Consider the following 10,543-nt stretch of genomic DNA (forward strand, 5'->3'; position numbering starts at 1 on the left):
CTGGTCAGGGTGAATCACCAACTCCAGAGCAGACTTGGCCCGATTGGCGATGACTTTAGACAGAATCTTGTAGTCAACATTAAGCAGTGAGATGGGCCGCCAATTTCTGATTTCCGCCCTCTCCCCCTTCTGTTTGTAGATGAGGGTGATGATATCTTTCCTCATGGATTCTGACACGCTGCCGGCCAGAAGCATACTCTCGTACACTTCCAGCAGGTCTGGGCCAATCCAGTCCCACAGAGTTGAATACAACTCAACTGGTAAGCCGTCGCTTCCGGGAGTTTTACTCGTCTGGAAGGACCTGACACCCTTTGTCAGCTTGTCCAGAGTTAGCGGTTTGTCCAGACTCTCCTGTGTGCTGTCATCTAAGACCTCTGTGATAGATGACAGGAAGGACTGGGAGGTAGTGCTATTCAAGGCTTCACACCGTACAGCCCAGCATAAAAGGATTTGCTGATCCTTAGTATGTCAGACTGCGAAGACATTACTGAGCTGTCCTCTTCCTTTAGGCTGCTGATCACAGAACTCCCTCTGTGTACCTTTGGAAGAAGAAACGCAAGCACATCTCATCCTGCTCAACGGAGCAGACTCTGGACTGGAAGATGATCTTGGAGGCCTCTATGGCAAAGAGCAAGGCCTGCTGGCTCTTCGCCTCATGGAGGCCCTCCTTGACCTCGAGCCCCATCGACTGCAGCCGGAGCAGATTCTGCATTATTTTCTGGAGTCGGGACATTTCCCTCTGTCTCTCTCACCTTCTGAACACCTCTGAGGATAACGAACCTCTTGGTGTTCGCCTTGATCGCTTCCCACCAGCGCACCAGAGACTCAAAGAGGGGTTTCATGGTTCTCCACCTTTGTAATCCCTTTTGAGTTCTCAATGTTCCCAGGGGTCAGCTGTGTTACATTCTGCTTCCATGTCCCCCTGCCAATCCGCTGGTCGCCCTGTAGGTGGCAGTCGTCCATTAGGAGGCAGTGGTCAGAGAAGAACACTGGCTTGACATTGGTGGATCTGACCGCGAAAGCACGGGGCACAAACAGGAAGTCAATCCTGGAACGGGCAGACCCGTCCGGTCTTGACCAGGTCTATCTATGCTGTGCTCTGTCTGTAGGGTTGCTGAAGACGTCATGCAGCTTGGTATCTTTAAATGTTTTCATTAGGAATCTGGATATAGCATCCAGTTTGCTGTCGTCACTGTCAGATTGTCCAGCAGCATCAATGATGCAGTTGAAGTCACCGCCTAGAATGACCGGCCTGGACGTCGCCAGCAGCAGTGGGAGCTGCTGGAGGATGGTCAGCCGCTTGCTGTATTGGACTGGGGCGTACACATTGATTAACTGGGGCGGAGCGTTGTTGTACATTATGTCCACTACAAGGAGGCAACCACCCACCACCTCCTTAACTTCGGAGATGATGAAGTTGCCTCCCCGCAGCAGAATACCCAGGCCAGAGGAATTATTCCCCTTGACCAGATCAATGGCCCGTGGGACCACCATCGTGACCATTGCCTGTAGGTGCTGAGGTGCAGTATCCCACACTCCTGCAGAAACAATAGGTCGGCTTTGACCTTGGCAAGGTAACCCAAGGTTAAAACACATCACGTAGTGGATTTAACGCTATGCACGTTAATAGAAGCAATCTTTGTATCCATTTAAAACTGGATGTTGCTTACCACACCAGGTGTCCTTACTAGTCCCAGTTCTTGGGTATTTTCCTGCATATCTATACTGTGCACAAGCTGTTGAACATGCGTTGGGTTCAGAAAACCTTTCTGGTCACTCACGGGGGATTTGTTCCACTGGGATGACATCGGGGGTTCTTGTAGGCAGCAAGGTTTGGATTGTACTCTGCTGGTGGTGTCTTTCCTCTCTTTTCCTCCTTGAGAACGTTTCTGCTCCAGGCTTCCCGGAGCTGGAGTGTGCTGGACACTTTGCTGCTCTTGGTCTCCCAGAGCTGGGGTGCACTGGGCATCTTGCTGGGTTCAGCACTTTGGGGTCGGGGCATGCTGGGCCCATTGCTGCTTCCAGTGCCACGGAGCTGGGGGGCTTTCTCTTCCAGCTCCTTTGCATTCTGATGCTTCTTTTGCATGTGCCGTCTTTCCAGCCCTTCCTCATCGGATGAGGAGCAGCTGCTGTAGTCTGTCTCAGACGGTAATCTCCTCTTGGGTGGTGACCTGTTCCTTTTTTTGGGGCTTCTTCTTTGTGGTTTTCCTTTTGACCACTTGCCACTCATCCAATTGTCCCACTGCTGCCTCCTCCTCCATGGATTCTGTGTGTTTAGGAGGAGTTTCCAGGCAGGGGGTAGGTGTTGGGTTGCTGCTTGCAGCTGCCTCCCCTTTCCTCTCCTTCTCAGACAGATGTTCCTCGCTGTGGGGAGGGTTGCTGGTCTCCTTTGCAGCACAAGACACGTTCACCATTTCTTCGTCCAGCTTTCCTTGGACCTTGCCGCCTCAGCATAACTGATGCAACGTTTGGGGCAGGTCTTGTAGAGGTGGCCTGCCCCACCGTACAGTTTGTGGCACTTACTCTGCTTCCAGTCCTTGGTCAGATAGCCTATGTAAATCTTTTTTTTTATTTCCAAAATATACTTTATTCATAAAAAACTGTAAAAAAAATACATTACCAAACAGTTCCAAAAAGCACAAAGTCAAAAAATACAAGGAGTGCAAAAGAGATCAGTTTCCTTCAATACAGGAGTGAGTTGCCTCACAACCCTTCCATTTCATTTTACATGCTATGTACATTTCACAGCAAACCAAATATTTTCTGGATACAGTTGAGGGGTTTTTCATTGGTCCAGCACCTCAGTTCAGCTTGGTGGGAGTACCTTACACAGTGGTCTTTCCCCATTGAGCCTTTGCCGTGGCTGCCCCAAGCTTTAGTGCGTCCCTCAGCACGTAGCCCTGGACCTTGGAACGTGCCAGTCCGCAACATTCGGTCATGGACAACTCTTTGTGCTGGAAGACCAGCAAGTTTCGGGCAGACCAAAGGGCGTCTTTCAGTGAGTTGATAGTCCTCCAGCAGCAGTTGATGTTTGTCTCAGTGTGCGTCCCTGGGAACAGCCCGTAGAGCATGCTTGGGATGAACCTCGACAAAAACCACTGCATCTCTTTCCACACCTGCTTTGCAAAGACACATTCCAGAAAGAGGTGGGCAACCATCTCTTCCCCACCACAGCCACTTTGAGGGCATTGTGCAGAGGGTGTGAGAGTCCGGGTGTGCATGAAGGATCTGACAGGGAGGGCTCTTACCACCAGCCAAGCTACATCTTGGTGCTTGTTTGAAAGTTCTGGTGATGAGGCATTCCCCCAAATGACTTTGGCAGTCTGCTCAGGGAACCATCCGAACGGATCCACCATCTCCTTTTCCCGTCGGGCCTTGAGGACATTCCGTGCAGACCACTGCCTGATGGATTAGTGGTCAAAGGAGTTTTTCCGTGGAAACTTTTCCACGAAAGGTAGGTGGTACGGCACGGACCAACTGGATGGCGCATTCCGTGGCAATGTGACCAGACCCATCCTTCGCAACACCGGGGACAGATAGAACCTCAGCACGTAGTGACACTTGGAGTTTGCATACTGGTGGTCTACGCACAGTTTGATGCAGCCACACACGAAGGTGGTTATCATAGCCTATGTTTTTTTTCCCAAAATATACTTTATTCATAAAAATCTGTAAAAATTACATTGCCAAGCAGTTTCCAAACAGCACCAAAAAATACAAACATTGCAAGGTAGATCAGTTTCCTTCAATACTGTCATGAGTTTCCTCCCAACCCTTCCGTTTCACAATTGTCATGTCAATTACAGTTTTACATTTACAGCAATTCAGAATATTAACGATACAGTTCGAGGGGTTTCCCATGGATCCAGCCCCTCAGTCAAGCTTGGTGGGGGAACCTTACACTGTGCTCTTTCCCCATTGAGCCTTTGCTGCGGCTGCCCCAAGCTTTAGTGCGTCCCTCAGCACGTAGTCCTGGACCTTGGAATGTGCCAGTCTGCAACATTCGGTGGTGGACAACTCTTTGCGCTGGAAGACCAGCAAGTTTCGGGCAGACCAAAGGGCGTCTTTCACCGAATTGATAGTCCTCCAGCAGCAGTTGATGTTTGTCTCGGTGTGCGTCCCTGGGAACAGCCCGTAGAGCACAGACTCCTGTGTTACAGAGCTGCTTGGGATGAACCTTGACAAAAACCACTGCATCTCTTTCCACACCTGCTTTGCAAAGGCACATTCCAGGAGGAGGTGGGCGACCGTCTCTTCCCCACCACAGCCAACGCGGGGGCACTGTGCGGAGGGGGCGAGACTTTGGGTGTGCATGAAGGATCTGACGGGGAGGGCCCTTCTCACCACCAGCCAAGCTACGTCTTGGTGCTTGTTTGAAAGTTCTGGTGATGAGGCATTCCGCCAAATGACTTTGACGGTCTGCTCGGGGAACCATCCGACAGGATCCACCGTTTCCTTTTCCCGTAGGGCCTTGAGGACATTTCGTGCAGACCACTGCCTGATGGACCGGTGGTCAAAGGTGTTTTCCCGCAGAAACTGTTCCACGAAGGATAGGTGGTACGGCACCGCCCAACTGCACGGAGCGTTCCGCGGCAATGTGACCAGGCCCATCCTTCGCAACACTGGGGACAGATAGAACCTCAGCACGTAGTGACACTTGGAATTTGCGTACTGGGGATCTACACACAGCTTGATGCAGCCGCACACGAAGGTGGTCATCAGGATGAGGGCCACGTTGGGTACATTTTTACCGCCCTTGTCCAGAGATTTGAACATCGTGTCCCTCCGGACCCGGTCCATTTTAGATCCCCAGACGAAGCGGAAAATGGCTCGGGTGACTGCCACAGCGCAGGAGTGGGGTATGGGCCAGACCTGCGCCACGTAGAGCAACAACGATGACCAGGTTCTTACCCACAATGGAGAGAGATCGCTGCCCCCACATGCCCAACATTTGTCGTACCTTGGCTACTCGCTCCTCCCATGTTTTGGTGCACGCCCCGGCCCTTCCGAACCATATCCCCAGCACCTTCAGGTAATCTGACCTGACGGTGAAGGGGACAAAGGATCGGTCAGCCCAGTTGCCAAAGAACATGGCCTCGCTCTTGCCGTGGTTAACTTTGGCTCCCGAGGCCAGTTCGAACTGGTCGCAGATGCTCATCAGTCTGCGCACAGACAGCGGATCCGAGCAGAAAACGGCGACGTCATCCATGTACATGTGCACCAATCACTGTAACCAAAACTAGGTAGTCATTCTGCAACGATGGCAATTATTCAGGTTTTGGTTATCTGTCTTCTTTGCACTTAAAGGTGATGGTGGCCACTGTGCTGTGATTAAACAACTTTATAGGCTCTCTGTGGGTCTACTGCCTCCTATCTTTGCATAACAATTATGAGTATGTATTAATTCTGGCACAGTTTCATTTTGGGAATGAGAAATGGTTGTTTGCCCCAAGGTGACTGATTTATCATAGCAACCAATCAAGCAAATGGCATGATAGCAGGCACTGTGAAAGAAAATATTGAAACTTCAATGAGACATGCATTATATGCTGGAAGCCTTAGTTAAAAACCGATAAGAAGTCAGCCAGCTTTAAGGTAACATTGGTCATATGTCTGGGTGATTTCAAAAGGGGAAAAATGTACTGCATTGTTATATGGTGATTGCAGTCACGTAAATGCACTGATTGTAACTTATACTTATCTATTAGCATTTGAAAGGAAAAGACAGTACTTTTCAACCATAGCAGTAAATGTTTAATTAAAATAAATAAAGGTAATACATACAGAGGCAATACTGAGGTATTCAGTGGAACAAAACAGCCCACGAGGTTGATTAGATTTGTAATTACTTGTCTTCATTTTATTTATAGATACAGCACTGAAACAGGCCCTTTGGCCCACCGAGTCTGTGCCAACCATCAACCACCCATTTATACTAATCCCATATTCCGACCACATCCCCACCCTCCCTTACCTATACTAGGGGCAATTTATAATGGCCAATTTACCTATCAACCTGCAAGTCTTTGGCTGTGGGAGGAAACCAGAGCACCCAGAGAAAACCCACGCAGACACAGGGAGAACTTGCAAACTCTGCACAGGCAGTACCCAGAACTGAACCCAGGTCGCTAGAGCTGTGAGGCTGCGGTGCTAACCACTGCACCACTGTGCCGCCCTAATGAAAAGATGTTTGGTAAACCCTTTTGATTGAAGGGCAATATCTCATTTTCATCACAATGATGCCACACAAGTGAGACAGTGATGAGCTTTAACATGGGTTACATTGTACATTAAACAAACAGAAAGGAATTTCAATTGTGGCAGTCCCTCTTTCAAATAAGTGTAAAGAGCAATATGTTGATTAGCAAAATCAACATAAAACCTATTTTTAAAAATCTTATGTGATTCTAGATGTTGACGTAGTAATGAAGAGGATATTTCTACAAAGGGCTTCTACAATAGCAACAACCAAAATCAAAATAAATATCATGGCTTCACTCCCCCTCAAAAAACAAATTTTAAAAGGTTGGACACATTGTTAATTTGCTTTATTAAATAATTTAAAAATGGCTTATTTCAAAATATCTTCTAATTTAGAGGTTTGCATTCTCCCTTGTTATTAATTCATTATGATAACTAAGATACTTTCAAATTCTGATATGTAATACAAAGCAATGAACTTATTTCTATTAAAAAAAAACTTATAATGGCCCAAAGTACTAGTGCCTGCAGAAATCAGTGTAGCTGTCATTCAGGATGGCAATTCGACCCCACTGGGAGGAAACTTTGACCCTATCATGAAGAAAAGAGGGCCTGGTTGTGTAGCAACATAAGAAGTCAAAGTTAAATTGCCAGGAACTTGCAGCCCAACCAGCCAGTGGCTTCCCACTAGATTTTGACACTTTCATTGGTGAGTGCTGCATTGTGCCACTACTGGTACAGGTGCCGAGCTCCATGATTGAGATGATCCCATCTATGAGACCTGAGATAGCCATGGTAAGACCAAATCAGTAGAAATTTCCACCCTGATTTTTATATAATATTGAATTGTCCATGGTATTGCTTACAGTAAATCAAAGGGTATGCTTGCTTTTATTGCCTTTTATTTCCTTCAGACCATATTGATGCTGAACTTTGAAGCTCTACAATTCTAACATAGGCATTATTTGAAAGCAGGTTAAGGTGTGTAAACAATAGTGTGAGGTTTTATGCCGAGTGTACTGTTTTGTGATAAAGATATTGCTATTTTATAGCAACTTTGTAATATAAAATACATCCACACATACACTGAAAGCATTCGAATTATATTTATTCAATGAACAATCAATATTTAGGACTTTTACTCCTGTGTTCACTGTCTTCAGTTCAGCTACTCTGGAAGAATACATTAAACTCATGTTACAAATGGACAATGATTTCTTCTCCCCTCTCTGAATAAAGTCACAACACATAAAGTTTGTTTGAAACAAAAACAAGAAATGCTGGATTCACTCAGCAGGTCTGGCAGCATCTGTGGAAAGAGAAGCAGAGTTAACGTTTCGGGTCAGTGACCCTTCTTCGGAACTGACAAATATTAGAAAAGTCACAGATTATAAACAAGTGAGGTGGGGGTTGGGCAAGAGATAACAAAGGAGAAGGTGCAGATTGGACCAGGCCACATAGCTGACCAAAAGGTCACAGAGCAAAGGCAAACAATATGTTAATGGTGTGTTGAAAGACAAAGCATTAGTACAGATTAGGTGTGAATATACTGAATATTGAACATCAGCAAGTGCAAACCTGAAGAAAAACAACCTGAAAAAAACAGTGGGTAAGCAAACTGAACAAACTAAGATGAAATGAAATAAATGCAAAAAAAGATTGTAAAAAATGTAAAAAGGAATGCAAAAAAAAGGAAGAAAAAATAACTAAAAATGACTAAAAATGAAAGTAAAGCGGGGGGCTGTCATGCTCTGAAATTATTGAACTCAATGTTCAGTCCGGCAGGCTGTAGTGTGCCTAATCGGTAGATGAGATGCTGTTCCTCGAGCTTGCGTTGATGTTCACTGGAACACTGCAGCAATCCCAGGACAGAGATGTGAGCATGAGAGCAGGGGGGAGTGTTGAAATGGCAAACAACCGGAAGCTCAGGGTCCTGCTTGCGGACTGAACGGAGATGTTCCGCAAAGCGGTCACCCAGTCTGCGCTTGGTCTCCGCAATGTAGAGGAGACCACACTGTGAGCAGCGAATACAGTATACTACATTGAAAGAAGTACAAGTAAATCGCTGCTTCACCTGAAAGGAGTGTTTGGGGCCTGGGATAGTGAGGAGAGAGGAGGTAAATGGGCAGGTATTACACCTCCTGCGATTGCAAGGGAAGGTGCCCTGGGACGGGGACGAGGTGGTGGGGGTAATGGAGGAGTGGACCAGGGTGTCGCGGAGGGAACGATCCCTTCGGAATGCTGACAGGGGAAGGGAGGGGAAGATGCGACTGGTAGTGGCATCACGCTGGAGGTGGCGAAAATGGCGGAGGATGATCCTTTGGATATGGAGGCTGGTGGGATGAAAAGTGAGGACAAGGGGAACCCTGTCACGGTTCTGGGAGGGAGGGGAAGGGGTGAGGGTAGAGGTGCGGGGAATGGGTCGGACACGGTTGAGGGCCCTGTCAACCACAGTGGGGGGAAATCCTCGGTTGAGGAAAAAGGAGGTCATATCAGAAGCACCGTCATGGAAGGTAGCATCATCAGAGCAGATGCGTCGGAGACGGAGAAACTGGGAGAATGGAATGGAGTCCTTACAGGAGGTAGGGTGTGAAGAAGTGTAGTCGAGGTAGCTGTGGGAGTCAGTGGGCTTATAATGGATATTGGTAGACAACCTATCCCCAGAGATGGAGACAGAGAAGTCGAGGAAGGGAAGGGAAGTGTCAGAGATGGACCATGTAAAGGTGAGAGAAGGGTGGAAATTGGAAGCAAAGTTGATAAAGTTTTCTAGTTCGGGGCGGGAGCAGGAAACGGCACCGATACAGTCATCAATGTACCGGAAAAAGAGTTGGGGGAGGGGGCCTGAGTAGGACTGGAACAAAGAATGCTCGACATATCCCACAAAAAGACAGGCATAACTAGGACCCATGCGGGTACCCATAGCGACACCTTTTACTTGAAGGAAGTGCGTGGAGTTGAAGGAGAAGTTGTTCAATGTGAGAACAAGTTCAGCCAGGCGGAGGAGGGTGGTGGTGGATGGGGACTGATTGGGCCTCTGTTCCAGGAAGAAGCGGAGAGCCCTCAAACCATCCTGGTGGGGGATGGAAGTGTAGAGCGATTGGACGTCCATAGTGAAGAGGAGGCGGTTGGGACCAGGAAACTGGAAATTGTCAAAATGACGTAGGGCGTCAGAAGAGTCACGGATGTAGGTGGGAAGAGACTGGACCAGCGGAGAAAAGATAGAGTCCAGATAGGAAGAAATAAGTTCAGTTGGGCAGGAGCAGGCTGACACAATGGGTCTGCCGGGACAGTCCCGTTTGTGGATTTTGGGAAGGAGGTAGAAGCGGGCTGTCCGGGGTTTGTTAGTTTGTTAGTCCTTTCTGGGGAGTTCTCCACTATCTCTGTACAAGAACATCTAACCAAGCATGAGTTCTAATGGAGAATGGGTCTGCAGCCAATCCAGGGACCGATGGTGGCTGAAAAATGGCCTGTGGTGATGGAGAACAGCTTGATATTGACCAGTGACAGCAGGTAACTGAGGCAGCTGAGAACTGGTCAAGGAGTAAAGACAGGGAACACCAGGAATGAATGTTAGATGCCATAAGAGGAGGCTGTGGGAAGATAAGAACATGAAAATAAAAGTGGAAGCCAACCAGTGTAAGTAGGGAATGGAACCCATAACTTAAAACATGTATTTAAAAAAAATTACAATGAAGAACTTTGGAATAGGGTCACTATTATTTTTATATGTATATTATATATATTTTATATAAACTCTGTCTCCCCACCCTATTAGGAGAAACAGGACCAACTCTCAGGATTCAATAACGCAGACACAGAAGACAAAAACTTCAATGTCATTACTGGAAACAAACCTGCACAAAAGGACAGAAGATGTGTTACACTGACACCATTGGTGGGAAGGTGTAACTATAGTGTAACATGTTTACATAAACATGGGAATAAATATTTATAATGGTAAAATGTTGACACAAAAAAGAGTGATAAAACTGTAACTATAGGAAGTCAAGAAGTGGAGGCAGGAAATGTATGCGGTACAAGACTTTTAAGAAGATATAGGGCTAAGTCTATACAAAGAATAATTTCCCTATGCCAACTGTCCTTATTTTAAATTTTTCATTCTTTGTGTGCCAAAGCAGAGTTTCTGTGGTGTTGCACATAGTGGGCTGAATTTTATTGCAATGCCGCACTCCGCAGCGGTGCCCTTTGAACTCAGCGGTGCGCCTGCATTTGCCGGCCACCACCGAGCCCCCATGATATTAATTGCGGGGGCTCATTTCCATAGAGGCCGCGTGCCACCACCCCCTCATATTACATGGGGAGAGGCAGGACATTCGGCGCA

Source organism: Heterodontus francisci, chromosome 11, assembly GCF_036365525.1.
Source record: "Heterodontus francisci isolate sHetFra1 chromosome 11, sHetFra1.hap1, whole genome shotgun sequence".
Classification (NCBI taxonomy): Eukaryota; Metazoa; Chordata; class Chondrichthyes; order Heterodontiformes; family Heterodontidae; genus Heterodontus; species Heterodontus francisci.